Here is a 14,971-nt window from a genome sequence, read left to right as displayed (position 1 = left end):
TCCTTGTTTCTAGATTTATCTAACAAGGAGTTAAGTCTTTAAAAAGGCACTCTCCCAAAGCAGTGGATATCTATTTCCTACCGTAATTGAAGCCACAGATTAGCATGGAAAATCTGTCTAAGGTGATTCCTTCCATTCTAACATGGAAATTATTGGGAAAACATTAAGTTTCTTAATGTTTTAAGTTTCTTAAATCATCTTAAAAGATGCCAAACCTGGTAACTGTTGTCTTGATGACATGGCATTATCATTATGGCTATAATACATTATACTGTGCCTCTCCCTTACCTGGAAATGTCAATTCATCCATCAAAGGTCTGCTCAAAGAATTACTGTCACTGAAGTTTTAGCAAACACTGTAGTAGAATTTCCCCATTTAATGGGTTTACAAGCTGCTGCCTTTATAGCTTATGGTACATATGTTTACCAACATAAATGATCCATTTGAGCTAAGTTGCTAGAACACCTCTTTACCCATTTTTGGAGAAAAAAAATCTAGAACAGTATAACTTTTTCAAAATGAAGGAAAATTTCTCTTCAGAGTGAAAAAGACATGTTTCATCTCCCATCATTATAAAATAATAGGAAAAGAGAGACGGTATAGATCTGGATTCAAAGGCTATTACAGACACAAATGTGAGAGTAATTTTTTCTTTCATTCTGATAGAAAGAAGCCCATGTCAAACACCTACATTAACAACTCATATTCAAGAATGATGCAAGTAGCTACATATCAAAGAGGAGGGGCTCTTCGTGACAAGAACCATGGTTACCTTGCAATACTATTAGCAGGTTTATTATCATTCCTTTGGAATATACCAGACACATATATCAAAAAAGTTATTTTTACATGAAGTAAAAGTACAACAAAGTAAATGACTCCCAAACCATGGATTATAATTAACTAACCTCCTTGCAAAGCATAACACTGGCATGATATTCATGATGTTAAATTAACAGATGTAAAATAATAATGATAGAAATTAAGTCACCAGTGAAATACAATAAAGTGAAAATACATTTTAAAATCCTGAAAAATTCCCCCAGTGAAGGAGGGACAGCATATTATTTAAATTTTCACTACTATTTATGTAATATGGTGATAGGATTATCAAACTTCTTGAGTAAAACTGATTTATAATACCGTGGGGATTTTTCAGTTGGAAGGGAAAGAAGGCTTGATGTTAGACTGCTTTGAAATAAATAATGTTCCTAGGCATTATTCCCACAAGAGCATAGGCTGGAAATTAAGTCCTTAGAATATTAGGCAAAATAAGTTGATTGCAACTCATTTTGCTAGTTGAATGCTCATTACATTTTAAAATGATTAATTGAGATATGTAATTCTCTCAGATACCACTTATGGTGTGTACTTAAATAGGCAATAGATATAGTCTAACCTTCGGAAACATAATCTGAATTCATTTATCCACTAAACCATTTCATCTTCCCTCTTATTATCTTAACAGCAGTATGACTGTTAATATTTGTAAACTTCTCTAGATGAAAACAATTTACCCTCTTAAGATCTAAACTGTTTATTTATTTATTTATTTATTTATAATTTTGAGAGAGAGAGAGAGAGAAAGCATGCACACTGTGAGAGGGAGCAGGGTACGGTGGGCGGGATGGGGACAGGTAGAGGGAGAGAGAAAATCTTAAGTAGGCTGTACTTAGCTTCAGGTGTACAATTCAGTGATTCATCATTTATATGCAAGACCCAATACTCATCACAAGTATACTTCTTAATACCCGCCACCCATTTAACCCACCCACCTCTCCTCCAGCAACCCTCAGTTATTCTCTATAGTTAAATATCTGTTTTAAGGTTTGCCTCTCTCTTTTTTCCCCAAACCCTCTATTTTCATTTGTTTTGTCTCTTAAATTCCAAATATAGTAAATGGTATTTTGTCTTTCTCTGACTGACTTATCTTGCTTAGCATAACAGTCTCTAACTCTAACTCTAACGACATAATAGTCTCTAAATCCACATTGTTGCAAATGGCAAAATTTCATTCTTTTTTATGACAGAGTAATATACCACTTCTTTAGCCATTCATCAATCAGTGAACATTTGGGCTCTTTTCATAATTTGGCTATTTTTGATAATGCTGCTATAAACAAGAGGGTGCATGAGCCAGTATTTTTGTGTCCTTTGGATAAATACCTGGTAGTGCAATTGCTGGGTCATAGGGTGGTTGTATTTTTAATCTTTTGAGAACCTCCATACTGTTTTCCAGTATGGAAGTTATATATATATAATATATACTGGAATATACTGTGAAAACTCACAGACTTAGATTTTGTCTTCTGACCTGCCCACTAATGCTCCATTCAAAAAAGGAAGTCAGATTAAAAACAATAGAAGACCCAAGACACGTTTGGGTTGCCATCTTTCTAGAGCATTTTCTCATTGAGTTATTTGGCAGATGAATTATCAAATGTCCTCCAAAATCAAGCTGTTATTTTGTAATAAGGACTCCACTAGTCTTTTTTAAAGGTTTTATTTATTTTTGTGAGAGAGAAAGAGACAGAGGCAAAAGGAGAAGCAGAGTCCCTGCTGAGCAGGGGGCCCAATGTGGAACTTGATTCCAGGACCCTGGGATCATGACCTGAGCAGAAGGCAGACATTTAATCAACTGACTGAGCCAGGTGTCCTCCATTAGCCTTTTCTTTTAAGTACCTTGTAACTTTAAAAAAAATTTTGTTATTTACTTTTTAAGATTTTAATTGTGTTGACCACTTGATTGAAACTGATTCTGCTCATCCAGCTGTTTATTTGAATTACGTTTTACCTTTTTGAAGTTTTCAGTCATTGAGTTTGTATGAAAAAACAGAACTGTTGTTCCTTAGGAAACAATCAGCTCCTCTTCCTTCTCATCTGAGCTCATTGTCACCTGTTGGAGCCATCTGTGACTTTAACCACAGCTGGGTTTATCATTACAATTATGAGTTGAAGTCATAAGGAATTAAATTTAGATGGAGTAGAAAGATTCTTCTTAGAAGATTGTTTAAGAGAATATTTTCAGAATTATAAGAAGGGGAAAGAAAGAGCGAGCAAAACAAGGCCTTATGCCTAAATTTTAAACCTCTTTTATAGAGAGACCCTGGAGCACAATAGTTTACAGTATCAAGCCACACTGCCTAGGATCAAATCCATTTTTGCCATTCACAGGCTTTGTAACCTTGGATGAATTATTTAACTTCCACTGACTCCATTTGCTCTCTGTAAATTAAGGAGAATACTTTTTACCTTATCATAAGATTGATGAGGATTATTTGATAAATCACTTTAAAAATATAATTATTATTTGGAATTGAGCTTGTATTGAGATAAGTCTATCTTAGAATCTATTAAAGAAAGTAAAATAACTAAATGTAGATAAGTAGCTATAGACTAAGGTACATACTGATGCCGTAACCTCTGGTACTCAGTTATTTCCTATGTAAAATAGGAGTAGGAATGGCACCCTTCTTGGAGTGCTTTCAGTACTAGAAAACAAATGAATATAATATTAATGTTATGCAACCCAGAACAAAATATTTGATTAATAATTGAAAATTCTAATAATTTGTTACTACTATTATTAATTAAGTGGGTAAATGATATCATAAGGGCCTATTTAGCCAGAGCAGCCCCACCTCGTTGAACAGCCATTTTGTTGTTTATGCAGTAAAACTTAAACTGACCCTGCCCGCCCCCCAACTTACTTAAAAGCAAGTCCGGGAAACCAATCCCAGGTAACAAAGCCCAAATACAAGGGTGGGTCAGGTCAGGTGGAGATAACAGCCTGAATGCTGTTATCTGGATGAGTTGGGTCAGGTGGAGACATCCAATCAGTAGAGTGTGCATAATGTCTCCCTAGCTGGCAAGGAGTGTGGGCCCCGCCTTTTGGGTGCCAATTCTGACCAAGGTGATAGGCTAGTTCAAATGTCAACTGTAGGGTAAATTATAGTTCAATTGGCCACCCATGTGTGACCTAGCATGACTGTGCAACTTTCTCTGTGTGTTGCAATCTCATTGGCCACCAGTGTGTGGCCAGTCTCAACCACATGGTCTTTGCTCTATAAAAGTTAGTCTGTGAAGCAGGGGTGGGGGGGGTGGAGGGGGGTGTCGCCCTCTCTGTAAGGGGCAGCCCTGACCGGTCTGTTTGACGGTCGGTTTGATTCTTGATGCTTGGTGCGAAATAAAGCTTTGCTTGAACTTCGCTTTGTATCAGTCTTGCTCCTTTGACCATGGACCCAACATTGGGGACCCAACAATATGATGATGGCTTTTTTCTGCAATCTGATCGTATTGAAAAGAATAAAACAGAATAAGGGAAAAGTGGAGACTAGTAAAGACTTTTTAAAAAGACTATTAATTGTAATCAGATAGTGGTATAGCTTAATGTCTTTCAATTTTTTCTCTGAATCTTTTTCATTTTTAATTTCTGAAAGAAGGAAGAAAGGAAGGAAAGGAAAGAAGGAAAAAATGAAAGAAAGAGGAAAAGACAGAAGGGAGAAAGGGAGGAAGGAAAAAATCTATTGATGTTCATTACACCATTTTTTATAATAGCAAGAAATATAATAATATTATACAATATATTATATATTATTGAAATATGTTAACTCATTACCTTAACATTTAAAAATATCTCCAAAATGCACTTTAAAAATAGTATAGGAAGGAGTTAATTCCCAGAATTAATAAGCAGAAGGGAAAGTAGAGGTATATCTTGGAGTAGACCGAAAAAGAGTTTAGACCAAAAAAAGAGTAGATAGAAGAATATGGAGGTCAATATGCTATCAGCTAAATAGATGTATCCATTAGTATCTAGTTCCACTTGCAAGTAATTTATAAAAACAACTGATTTCAGAGCAAAACTTGTTCAAGTATTAAAACTAATAACATTAATAATTAATAAAACACTTTTAATCTTTTTTTTCCAAGAGAGAACATGCATGGGGGGAGGGGCAAAGGGAGAGGGAGTGAGTCAGATGCAGAGTTCGATCTCACCACCCTAAGATCATGACTTGAGCCAAAAACAAGAGTGGGGTGCCCAACTGACAGCCACACAGGCACCCCAATCTTATTTTTTACTAAACCCATTTTGAAAAAAATGTTGAGTTCAGGATGTTTAGGAGAAAACATCATTGAAGCCAAGTGAGAGGGCAATTCCAAATTATCAACAAATTTTAGCTTCATGTTGAAATTGCTTGAAACTAAATTATATGTTACCATTTTAAACTGGTGGTTATGCATTTTTCAGTAAATCCTATTCACCTCATTAATTAAGTCTGTTTCTTTCTTAAGGTTTTAATTAAGCTTTTCTCTGACCTTCAGCACACATATCCTGTCCACCTTTTTGCCTTTGGCCTGGTTTCTGACCTGTGCTATAACAGAGAAAATAAATCAGTAGATGGCATTTTGCTGAATGCCAATGTTTAAGTTTGGAAAACTTGTTATTAAATTGTCAGCTACCAAGTTTCCTGCTCCCAGTGCATTTGATCTCATTTTGCCTCAGAAACTAATTTTTGATTAATCCTGCCAATGGCTTTCCAGACTTCCTGGTATAGAGTTGATTATTCCTCTTTCTCTGTAGCCATTGGGTTTATGCATATTTCTATGAAATGTTTATGATGATATCTCTTTCACTAGTCAGTGAATTCCTTGAGAGGAAGAACCTGGGACTACCTAAAGTCAGAGTTGACCATTTTAGGAAGTTCTGTATTCAAAGTTGCTCTATGAATTTCAGTACCTGAAAAAATACATCTTGATGCTACTGTTCTTCATTAACATGAGGAAATTCCACTTCAGGTGCCTTTACTCTCATCTTTTCTATGATCAACTCACTTTTTTGTTTACTTATCTCTGTTGTCTTAATTCTTCTTAAAAATGGTGTTAATGATTCTCTAGTTCTTCCATATTACTTTTATGCTTTGTAATTAGGGCTGCCTATGGATGATTCTCCTTGCACTAGAAGGTCACCCTTGACCTTATCACAGTGCTTAGGGAGGGGGTTGCGTTATATACTACGAAACATTGCTTCCTAGATCAGCACTGACTTTTTTTTTTTTTTAAACAGTTTCCTGGTAAAAAGGTAAGGGAGGTTTTTCAGGCAAAAATTGAAAACTCTAGGAAATTGACTTGGTGTATATTGCTAATATAAGCATTTTTTTAAGATCACTTATTAGTCTCAATAGATTATTTTCAATTTCTAGTCTTTAAAACAAAGAGGACCTTAATAAATCTCATGGAACGCTTTGAGAAGTCCCATTTTATTTCTTTGCATTTCCATCTCTAGTTCTAGGACAACTATTCAATCAAAGGCATTTCTTTAAGTTTCAGACATTTCAGCTCCTGTTGTCAGCAATGCTGATTCATGGAGAAGGAATTAAACAAAATGGAGTCTTGTAAATGCACACACACACAAAAATCAATATTTGCCAAATGGAAGAGAAGAAATCAATAGAGAAAGGCATGTTATTGTCAAACTTCTAAAAGGATTTTGCCAACCATTGAGAGTATACAAAATTCTCTAAAAAATATATCAGCTCTGCTGTCCTTTAGTATAATAGAGTAAGGTAGCATAAAAAGTAAACAAACAAGAGGATATTATAATGTGTACTATGGTGATTAAAGTAAAGCAAATGAAACTAAGTAGCCCCCAGTAGGGTATTTAAAGAGTGCTTCCCAGAGACTGATACTTCTCTGAAATTAGATTTATTTCTGTTAGTTTTTTGTGCTGTTAGAGTGATGTATTTATTTTATCTTTGTTCTTGACCTCCAAGAGAACAAACAATTGTATACAAATATCTTAGGTCATTTTCTTCAGTGAGAAACACTGTGAGTCAAGATGTCCTTGCATAGCCTTGGAAGTCTAAGTAACTTTTTATATATATCAAGGCATTCCTGCAAGAAACTGGCATACTTCATTAGTACAAGATGACAATTTCATGAATGATAGCACCTCTTTTAAGAAGAATTTTATTTGGGGGCACCTGGGTGGCTCAGTGGGTTAAGCCTCTGCCTTCAGCTCAGATCATGATCCCAGGGTCCTGAGTTCAAGTCCCGCATGGGGCTCTCTGCTCAGCAGGGAGCCTGCTTCCCTCTCTCTCTGCCTGTCTCTATGCCTACTTGTGATCTCTGTCAAATAAATAAATAAAACCTTAAAAAAAAAAGGAAAACATAAGTTTAAAATGGCTCACTTCCTAAGCATTCATTAAAAAAAAAAAAAAAGAATTTTATTTGAGAGAAAAAAAGGATAGATCACCATCGTAAGGATGAATCTGGCTTGGAGTTTATTTCATAAGTAAAATGTTAGTAAAGTGCTTTGAAATTCCAGGATATCAAAGATCACTATTTACTGAGATAATTTTCCTGTTTTTTAAAAACATAACAAAGAGCTTATATTTACTTTCTAATACTGGTTATCATTAATACTGTTTTCTATTTTTCAAGGAAATTTTGTGAACATAACTTGGTTTTATCTTCACAGAAATCCTTACAGAATAAAGATGTATTGGGCCTGCTTTAAAGATGAGGAAATGGTAATGAAAAAAGAATTAAATAGCTTAACCAAAATTACAAAGCAAGTTGGGGATTAGAATTTCAATTACTGATACCCCTAGAAGTACCTTTTCTGTCTGTCATACATATCACTATGGTAGGAGTAACTGTCCTGCTTGCATAAGGAATAATCAAAAGCAATTATATATGGAAGTAAAACACAGTACTGTGCTGATATCTACACTAACAATACGCTTGCTATCTGAACTGAAGCAATATTTAGGTCAACATATGGGAATTAAAGACATTAATAGGCTTCTAAAATTTTAGAATATAACACATAATATATTAAGTTTAGCCTTTTAGATAGAATATTAGTAGAATAAAACTACTGAATACCATAGATATGTAGGAATATTGCGTACTAAGAACAAACACAGTGCATTTACCATATGACTAACATTGTAGTGTTTGACTATATGAGTTATAAATTATTCATTATTTTTAATTTTGTAGTTAAAGAAATTGAGTTAGAGAGATGTGAGTGATTTGTTCCAGACCACAGAGCTAGTGCATATTTTTAGCAGCAAATAGCTGTAAAAGGTAGTATTCAGTTTATCAATAAAGGAAGGTTGTCCATGAAATGTTCTGAATGGTTTGCCTGAAAATAGTAGTAAACCAGGCTTAGAACAGTCTTGTCATTCTATATGAAGGCCAGTGAAACTTTGAAATACAAAAACATAGGAAGATATACCAAAGAAGATCCCTTTAATCTGTTTATGGACCTTTTATGAACAGTAAGAAATTATGATTGGATATCACAAAACTAACAAGAATCACAATAAATTCCTGAACTTTGATAACAAAATAAAGTAATGTGCTCAGCAGAAATGATTTAATGAAACTTAATAAGCATGTTAGAGAGGTGTTAATTATACTAAATACTATTGAAACTCAAAATGAAAATAATGGTTCAAAATACTATTGAAACTCAAAATGAAAATAATGGTTCAACTGCACAAAAAGTATATGAATAAAGAGCATTCACTTTTTAGGTTTATAGTGTGGGGAAAAAAACGACATATAGGGGGAGGAGTCAAGATGGTGGAGAAGTAGCAGGCTGAGACTACTTCAGGTAGCGGGATATCAGCTAGGCAGCTTATCTAAAGATTGCAAACACCTACAAATCCAATGGGAGATCGAATAGAAGAAGAACAGCAATTCTAGAAACAGAAAATCAACCACTTTCTGAAAGGTAGGATTGGCGGAGAAGTGAATCCAAAGCGACGGGAAGATAGACCACGGGGGGAGGAGCCGGCTCCTGGCAAGCGGCGGAGCAACGGAGCACAAAATCGGGACTTTAAAAAGTCTGTTCCACTGAGGGACATCGCTCCAGAGGCCAAACCGTGGTGAAGCCCACGCAGGGTGAGGGTGGCCTCAGGTCCCGAAGGGTCACAGAAGGATCGGGGATGGCGGAGTGTCTCAGAGCTCACAGGTAATAATAGAACGGGGAAGCCGGCTACAGAGACAGAGCCGAGGAGTAAGCTCTAAGCTCGGGGTTACCTTGAACCGGTCACAGGCTCGGTCAGCTCACAGCGCAGCCAGAGGCAGGGTGACGGGAGTAATTGGGCACTGTTCTCTGAGGGCGCACTGAGGAATGGGGCCCCGGGCTCTCGGCTTTTCCGGGCCAGAGACTGGGAGGCGGCCTTCTTCATTTCTGTCCTCTGGAACTCTACGGAAAGCACTCAGGGAACAAAAGCTCCCGAAAGCAAACCCAAGCGGATTACTCAGCCCAGCCCCGGGTAAGGGCGGTGCAACTCCGCCTGGGGCAAAGACGCTTGAGAATCACTACAACAGGCCCCTCCCCCAGAAGATCAACAAGAAACCCAGCCAGGACCAAGTTCACCTACCAAGGAGTGCAGTTTCAATACCAAGAGAGCTGCGGAATTCCAGAGGAGGAGAAAGCAAAGCACAGAACTCATGGCTTTCTCCTCATGATTCTTTAGCCTTGCAGTTAATTTAGTTTTTTTTTCTTTTTCAATTTTTTTTTCTCTTCTTCTGCTAAATTTTTTTAGCTTTTACCCTTTTCGTTTTTTATGTTTATAACTAGTTTATCTAATATATATATATTTTTTTCCTTTTTATATTTTTTCTTTATTCATTTTATTTTTTTAATTGTTTCGTTACTTTTTTTTTCTTTCTGAAACTTTTTATCCCCTTGCTCCCCCCTCACGATTTGGGATCTCTTCTGATATGGCTAAAGCATATTTTCCTGGGGTTGTTGCCACCCTTTTAGTATTTTACTTGCTCCTTCATATACTCTTATCTGGACAAAATGACAAGGCGGAAAAATTCACCACAAAAAAAGAACAAGAGGCAGTACCAAAGGCTAGGGACCTAATCAATACAGACATTGGTAATATGTCAGATCTAGAGTTCAGAATGACGATTCTCAAGGTTCTAGCCAGGCTCGAAAAAGGCATGGAAGATATTAGAAAAACCCTCTCGGGAGATAAAAAAGCCCTTTCTGGAGAAATAAAAAAACTAAAATCTAACCAAGTTGAAATAAAAAAAGCTATTAATGAGGTGCAATCAAAAATGGAGCTCTCACTGCTAGGATAAATGAGGCAGAAGAAAGAATCAGCGATATAGAAGACCAAATGACAGAGAATAAAGAAGCTGAGCAAAAGAGGGACAAACAGCTACTGGACCACGAGGGGAGAACTCGAGAGATAAGTGACACCATAAGACGAAACAACATTAGAATAATTGGGATTCCAGAAGAAGAGGAAACAGATGGGGAGCAGGAGGTATATTGGAGAGAATTATTGGAGAGAATTTCCCCAATATGGCAAAGGGAACAAGCATCAAAATCCAGGAGGTTCAGAGAACCCCCCTCAAAATCAATAAGAATAGGTCCACACCCCATCACCTAATAGTAAAATTGACAAGTCTTAGTGACAAAGAGAAAATCCTGAAAGCAGCCCGGGAAAAGAAGTCTGTAACATACAATGGTAAAATATTAGATAGGCAGCAGACTTATCCACAGACCTGGCAGGCCAGAAAGAGTTGGCATGATATATTCAGAGCACTAAACGAGAAAAACATGCAGCCAAGAATACTATATCCAGCAAGGCTATCATTGAAAATAGAAGGAGAGATTAAAAGCTTCCAGGACAAACAAAAACTGAAAGAATTTGCAAACACCAAACCAGCTCTACAGGAAATATTGAAAGGGGTCCTCTAAGCAAAGAGAGAGCCTAAAAGTAGTAGATCAGAAAGGAACAGAGACAATATACAGTAACAGTCACCTTACAGGCAATACAATGGCACTAAATTCATATCTCTCAGTAGTTACCCTGAATGTTAATGGGCTAAATGCCCCAATCAAAAGACACAGGGTATCACAATGGATAAAAAAACAAAACCCATCTATATGTTGCCTACAAGAAACTCATTTTAAACCCGAAGACACCTCCAGATTTAAGGTGAGGGGGTGGAAAAGAATTTACCATGCTAATGGACATCAGAAGAAAGCAGGAGTGGCAATCCTTATATCAGATCAATTAGATTTTAAGCCAAAGACTATAATAAGAGATGAGGAAGGACACTATATCATACTCAAAGGATCTGTCCAAAAAGAATATCTAACAATTTTAAATACCTATGCCCATAACGTGGTAGCAGCCAACTATATAAACCAATTAATAACAAAATCAAAGAAACACATCAACAATAATACAATAATAGTAGGGGAATTTAACACTCCCCTCACTGAAATGGACAGATCATCCAAGCAAAAGATCAAGAAGGAAATAAAGGCCTTAAATGACACACTGGACCAGATGGACATCACAGATATAGTCAGAACATTTCATCCCAAAGCAACAGAATACACATTCTTCTCTAGTGCACATGGAACTTTCTCCAGAATAGATCACATCCTCGGTCCTAAATCAGGTCTCAACCGGTACCAAAAGATTGGGATCACTCCCTGCATATTTTCAGACCACAATGCTCTGAAGCTAGAACTCAATCACAAGAGGAAATTTGGAAAGAACCCAAATACATGGAGACTAAACCGCATCCTTCTAAAGAATGAATGGGTCAACCAGGAAATTAAAGAAGAATTGAAAAAATTCATGGAAACAAATGATAATGAAAACACAGCGGTTCAAAATCTGTGGGACACAACAAAGGCAGTCCTGAGAGGAAAATATATAGCAGTTCAAGCCTTTCTCAAGAAACAAGAAAGGTCTCAGGTACACAACCTAACCCTACACCTAAAGGAGCTGAGGAAAGAACAAGAAAGAAACCCTAAACCCAGCAGGAGAAGAGAAATCATAAAGACCAGAGCAGAAATCAATGAAATAAAAACCAAAAAAACAATAGAACAAATCAACGAAACTAGGAGCTGGTTCTTTGAAAGAATTAATAGGATTGATAAACCCCTGGCCAGACTTATCAAAAAGAAAAGAGAAAGGACCCAAATAAATAAAATCATGAATGAAAGAGGAGAGATCACAACGAACACCAAGAAATACAGACAATTATAAGAACATACTATGAGAACTCTACGCCAACAAATTTGACAATCTGGAAGAAATGGATGCATTCCTAGAGACATATAAACTACCACAACTGAACCACAAAGAAATAGAAAACCTGAACAGACCCATAAGCAGTAAGGAGATTGAAACAGTCATCAAAAATCTCCAAACAAACAAAAGCCCAGAGCCAGACGGCTTCCCAGGGGAATTCTACCAAACATTTAAAGAAGAATTAATTCCTATTCTCCTGAAACTGTTCCAAAAAAATAGAAATGTAAGGAACACTTCCAAACTCATTTTGTGAGGCCAGCTATCACCTTGATCCCAAAACCAGACAAGGATCCCAACAAAAAAGAGAACTACAGACCAATATCCTTGGTGAACACAGATGCGAAAATTCTCGCCAAAATACTAGCCAATAGGATTCAACAGTACATTAAAAGGATTATTCACCACGACCAAGTGGGATTTATTCCAGGGCTGCAAGGTTGGTTCAACATCCGCAAATCAATCAATGTAATATAACACATTAATAAAAGAAAGAACAAGAACCATATGATACTCTCCATAGATGCTGAAAAAGCATTTGGCAAAGTACAGCATCCCTTCCTGATCAAAACTCTTCAAAGTGTAGGGATAGAGGGCACATACCTCAATATTATCAAAGCCATCTATGAAAAACCCACCGCAAATATCATTCTCAATGGAGAAAAACTGAAAGCTTTTCCGCTAAGGTGAGGAACACGGCAGGGATGTCCGTTATCACTACTGCTATTCAACATAGTACTAGAAGTCCTAGCCTCAGCAATCAGACAACAAAAGGAAATTAAAGGCATCCAAATCGGCAAAGAAGAAGTGAAACTATCACTCTTCGCAGATGATATGATACTCCATGTGGAAAACCCAAAAGACTCCACTCCAAAACTGCTAGAACTTGCACAGGAATTCAGTAAAGTGTCAGGATATAAAATCAATGCACAGAAATCAGTTGCATTTCTCTACACCAACAGCAAGACCGAAGAAAGAGAAATTAAGGAGTCAATCCCATTTACAATTGCACCCAAAACTATAAGATACCTAGGAATAAACCTAACCAAAGAGGCTAAGAATCTATACACAGAAAACTATAAAGTACTTATGAAGGAAATTGAGTAAGACACAAAGAAATGGAAAAATGTTCCATGCTCCTGGATTGGAAGAATAAATATTGTGAAAATGTCTATGCTACCAAAGCAATCTACACATTTAATGCAATTCCTATCAAAGTACCATCCATTTTTTTCAAAGAAATGGAAAAAATAATCCTAAAATTTATATGGAACCAGAAAAGACCTCAAATAGCCAAAGGAATATTGATAAAGAAAGCCAAAGTTGGTGGCATCACAATTCCGGACTTGAAGCTCTATTACAAAGCTGTCATCATCAAGACAGCATGGTACTGGCACAAAAACAGACACATAGATCAATGGAACAGAATAAGAGAGCCCAGAAATAGACCCTCAACTCTATGGTCAACTCATCTTCGACAAAGCAGGAAAGAATGTCCAATGGAAAAAAGACAGCCTCTTCAATAAATGGTGTTGGGAAAATTGGACAGCCACATGCAGAAAAATGAAATTGGATCATTTCCTTACACCACACACAAAAATAGACTCAAAATGGATGAAGGACCTCAATGTGAGAAAGGAATCCCTCAAAATCCTTGAGGAGAATACAGGCAGCAACCTCTTTGACCTCAGCCGCAGCAACATCTTCCTAGGAACATCGCCAAAGGCAAGGGAAGCAAGGGCAAAAATGAACTATTGGGATTTTATCAAGATCAAAAGCTTTTGCACAGCAAAGGAAACAGTTAACAAAACCAAAAGACAACTGACAGAATGGGTGAAGATATTTGTAAACGACATATCAGATAAAGGGCTAGTGTCCAAAATCTATAAAGAACTTATCAAACTCAACACCCAAAGAACAAATAATCCAATCAAGAAATGGGCAGAAGACATGAACAGACATTTCTGCAAAGAAGACATCCAGATGGCCAACAGACACATGAAAAGGTGCTCCACATCACTGAGCATCAGGGAAATACAAATCAAAACCACAATGAGATATCACCTCACACCAGTCAGTATGGCTAATATTAACAAGTCAGGAAATGACAGATGCTGGCGAGGATGTGGAGAAAGGGGCACCCTCCTACACTGTTGGTGGGAATGCAAGCTGGTGCAACCACTCTGGAAAACAGCATGGAGGTTCCTCAAAATGTTGAAAATAGAACTACCTTATGACCCAGCAATTGCACTGCTGGGTATTTACCCTAAAGATACAAACGTAGTGATCCGAAGGGGCACGTGCACCCGAATGTTTATAGCAGCAATGTCTACAATAGCCAAACTATGGAAAGAACCTAGATGTCCATCAACAGACGAATGGATAAAGAAGATGTGGTATATATACACAATGGAATACTATGCAGCCATCAAAAGAAATGAAATCTTGCCATTTGCGACGACGTGGATGGAACTAGAGCGTATCATGCTTAGCGAAATCAGTCAGTCAGAGAAAGACAGCTATCATATGATCTCCCTGATATGAGGGAGAGGAGATACAACATGGGGGGTTAAGGGGGTAGGAGAAGAGTAAATGAAACAAGATGGGATTGGGAAGGAGACAAACCATAAGTGACTCTCAATCTCACAAAACAAACTGAGGGTTGATGGGGGGAGGGGGGTTGGGGGGGTGGGGTTTTGGACATTGGGGAGTGTATGTGCTATGGTGAGTGCTGTGAAGTGTGTAAACCTGGTGAATCACAGACCTGTACCCCTGGGGATAAAAATACATTATATGTTTATAAAAAATAAAATTTAAATTTAAAAAAAAACACATATAACCAACAATCCAACACTACCTTTTTTTTTTTTTTTTTTTTTGG

General features: G+C 37.0%; 1 long non-coding RNA gene across 2 annotated transcripts in view; it reads left to right on the top strand.

The window, feature by feature from the left end:
• Window positions 1-671: 671 nt before the first annotated feature.
• Window positions 672-14,971, top strand: part of LOC125109715 (uncharacterized) — a 265,291-nt gene continuing 250,991 nt past the window's right edge. For both annotated transcript variants that reach the window (XR_007130348.1, XR_007130349.1), the window contains exon 1: window positions 672-792. This is a non-coding gene — a long non-coding RNA (uncharacterized LOC125109715). The remainder of the gene's footprint in view (window positions 793-14,971) is intronic.

This window comes from Lutra lutra, chromosome 9, assembly GCF_902655055.1.
Source record: "Lutra lutra chromosome 9, mLutLut1.2, whole genome shotgun sequence".
Taxonomy (NCBI): domain Eukaryota; kingdom Metazoa; phylum Chordata; class Mammalia; order Carnivora; family Mustelidae; genus Lutra; species Lutra lutra.
Note: the sequence above shows the minus strand (reverse complement) of the source record. Positions and strands in the feature narration are given on the sequence as shown.